At 34.4% G+C, this 3951-nt stretch overlaps 1 long non-coding RNA gene across 1 annotated transcript in view; it reads right to left on the reverse strand.

The window, feature by feature from the left end:
- Window positions 1-1207: 1207 nt before the first annotated feature.
- The window catches only part of LOC128247087 (uncharacterized), a 3605-nt gene continuing 861 nt past the window's right edge, over window positions 1208-3951 (reverse strand). Inside the window, exon 2 of the long non-coding RNA XR_008263512.1 lies at window positions 1208-1408. This is a non-coding gene — a long non-coding RNA (uncharacterized LOC128247087). The remainder of the gene's footprint in view (window positions 1409-3951) is intronic.

Consider the following 3951-nt stretch of genomic DNA (forward strand, 5'->3'; position numbering starts at 1 on the left):
TATATATATATATATATATATATATATGTATGTATGTATACGCGTGTAAACACAAACAACGTATGTAGTGAGAATGATAATGTATATATTCACGTGTATACACACACAGACACACACACATGCTGAATATGTTTATTATACATAAAAATATGACGGTGTTTGAACAACATTAGTCATTTTTATTCATCCGTACATGTATGCTAGCGCGTTCATGCATTTTGCGTGTTAAAGACCGTCCACTGGGTTTTAATAAAGCTTTAATGGAATATTGCACCGGTATTCACTGTTCCCCCGATTGAGGGAATGTGCTGAATAGAATAACCTATTTAAGGCAACTAAACATGTTCTTGCGTACTAAGAATTTTTCTTCATTGCCCATACCCCTATAATATTCAGATAATTTTGAGTATGGTATGTTATATATTATATAGATATACGAATTATATATACAGGGGTGTGCAAATATGTATGCATGTTTGTATGTATGCTGGTATGTATATGTGGATGTGCTTTATTATTCACTGTTACTTCCTTACCAAAACGAAAGAGCCAGTTTCTAAACGAGAAGCAAAGCTCGTTCATCAGAGTTCAAACAGGCAGTCGTGTATGTGTGTATTAAACGTTTATGTATTTCGTATTTAAAATTTAGCCTCGCATTTGGAAACGATGAATTATCTTCTCCCCAAATCAAACAGCAGAATTAATGTCAATACAAGATCAACTGAAAGTTGAACGAGCCAAATTATTCAGATGCGGTTTCTCTCTAAAATCTTGGCCGAATGATGACAAATGATGTTAGTCTTCAACCAAAATCATTAGATGACGTCAAATATAAATAATTTAAATATTTGAAAGCAAAGAAGGCATTATGTAGACTTTCAATTTATGCATAGATAGATAGGTTTGATAATTAAAAACATACATTACATACACACACACATCGATAGATAGAAAGATACATTAGTATTGATCTTTTTTAATAGTAAATAATAAGAAAAGATAAATAACAAACAATAGAACGTGGATAAATTCCAATTGAAATTCAACGGCAGATGGACAGACTGATAGAATATTATAGATCTATCTAAATAGATAGTTGTGGATACGTGGTTTTATATATATATATATATATATATATATATATATATACACACACATAATATGAAGATAGAGAGAAAGAGACAGAAAGGCAAACAGAGACAGAGAATAAGTAGTGAGATAACAACTTTATTCGGTGGCCAATGAAGGAAGAAAGACCGAAACGTGGAATAGGGGAATATGAGAAAGCACAATCTCCTTCTTCCCCGTTTCCCTCATGTTCTGAATATTAAGCTTTCCACATTTGTTTGATAATCAGCACAGATCGAACTCTTGATAAACACATGCCGATATTCTGTCTTTGAAAGAGCTATAAAGGAGGAAAGGAACAAAGAAAAAGAAATCAGCAAAAAAATATCTAAAAAAAAGTAAATGAAAAAAATTGAAAAAAAAATGGCTGCTTTCTTCTTCCAAATCCGCTTGTAAACTACAAAGCCACAATTTTTTTATGGATCTTTCTATTGTATTTGGCCATGAGGGAATATTTGAGGGACGGGAATACCGTGTGGGAGAGTGTACGAGTGGTGATGAAGTGATGGGAAAGACAAAAATACAAAAATTATAAATAAATACATAGAAAGAAAAACCTAAAAATCAGTCGATCTTCAGTAAATACAATATGGCGGCCAGATTTAGTTCGTTGTTGTTGTTTTTTAGTTAACAAAGTTGTAACAGTGGTTAGATAGAAATCTATTTCGAGTGTAGAATAAATAATCTCGGCCCCAGAAAACCGTGATTAACTCAAGACATGGGGTTAAATAAAGAAGAAATACGATTTCAATATATAGTCTGGTGAATTCTGTTCACTATTCAAAATGTGCTTTTCCTTTAGATATTTCTCTCCTTCTCTCTCCCTCTCTCTCTCTCTCTCTCTCTCTCTCTCTCTTTCTCTCTCTATCCATCTCTCTCTCTCTCTCTATCTCTCTCTCTCTCTGTTAAACTTTTTATCTGCCTATCACTCAAATCCCTCACATTTTGCATTTGGCTCCACACTATCTCTCCCTCTCTCCCTCTCTCTCTATCTATCTATTTATCTATATCTCTCTCTCTCTGTTAAACTTTTTATCTGCCTATCACTCAAATCCCTCACATTTTGCATTTGGCTCCATACTATCTCTCTCTCTCTCTCCCTCTCTCCCTCTCTCTCTCTTTCTCTCTTTCTCTTTCTCTCCCTCTCTTTCTTAATGATCTTCTCTTTATCTTTCCGCTGCTGTTCTCAAACATTTCATCTCTATCATTCTAATCCATTCGCATCATTCTTTATTCTTCTTTATCCCCCACCACCACCCTTTCTCAGCAATATTTTTTATCTCTCTATCATTGTAAACTTCACTCTCTTTCTCCTCTCTCTCGCTCTCTATCTTTACATCTCTCTGTTAATCTCTCTCTCCCCCTCTCTCTCTCTCCCACTCTCTCTCTTTCTTTCTCTCCCTTCATTTTATCGCTTTGTCCCTCAAATCCTCTATCGATCTTTCTTTGCATCATCTCTCTCTCTCTCTCTCTCCATCTCCCTTTCATGAATGTTTTATCTCTCTATCATTGTAATCCTGCATCCAATATTTTCCCTTTATCACTTTCTGTATGTCCCTCCCACTCTGTCTGTCTGTCTGTCTGACTGCCTCTCACTCTCTCTCTCTCTCTCACACACACACACACACTTTCTCATGCGCACGCACCCTCACACGTTCTCATTTTCTTAAACTCCTTACTTCTCAATCACTTTAATATTTCTCTAACTTCACTTTTACTACCACCATTCAATCCATTGTATGTACAAATATATTTGTTCTTTCTATATCAGGATACTTAACTTATTATTTCGATTTAAAATTTGTTTAAACATTCACTAAATATGTATCTCTCTCTCACTCTCTCTCTCACTCTCTCTCTCACTCTCTCTCTATCTGCCTATCTATCTATATCTTAAACATAGGCACACAAATATATTTAGAGCGATGCACACACACACACTCACCATATTCTATGTACATATATACACATGTATATATATATATTTGTATGCGCTTTTGTATGCAAACTATTAAAATAAGTTGCACACAAATAAACTTAAAGATTACAGTCTGCGCCCGAGTCTCACTAGACATGCATATGTCCATATATTTATGTGTATGTGCAGTTATGCATTATGTATATCCGATGAAGGGATATAATAAATATCCTTGAAACAGCTGTAAGACATTTTATTTATAAATGTTCTATATTATACACAGCCTTGGTCTTTTATCTCATTACGAAAAGTAAATCCTTATCTATATATATATATATATATAATTTTACTTTCTTCTATTAGTTTTACTAATAGCACTACTACCATGTTGGAGCACAACTTTCATACGCATAAGTTAATCGTAATAAACCTTGTCAATATTTTAGTTCAATTTAGCGGATAGTTAAGACACACCCGATAAAAATATACATGTGTGTGTGCGTGTGTGTGTGTGTGTATGTGTGTGTGTGTGTGTGTGTATGTGTGCGTTTATATATATATAAATTTATGATGAGATTCCACATACTTTCAAGCATAATGTATCCGTTAGTCCCAGGGTAGATCAGAAATCATTTGGATATGTTGCCGCGAGGAAGGACCGAAGTTAATACCATCTAGTTATGAAGTTACGTTTTTATATATATGCTGTTATAGATGCACGCAAATTATGAACATCTCTGAACTTCTGCTTCATAAATTTATCGCATTTATACACCCACTTACAAATATGTAGATGTACCCTCAGTACACACACACACACACACACACACACACATATGTGAATACATTTAGATACATGCCTATATTGGACGAACATTCGTGTGTTCGTATCCGGTCTCTCTCTC

Source organism: Octopus bimaculoides, chromosome 1 (genome assembly GCF_001194135.2).
Source record: "Octopus bimaculoides isolate UCB-OBI-ISO-001 chromosome 1, ASM119413v2, whole genome shotgun sequence".
NCBI classification, from domain to species: Eukaryota; Metazoa; Mollusca; class Cephalopoda; order Octopoda; family Octopodidae; genus Octopus; species Octopus bimaculoides.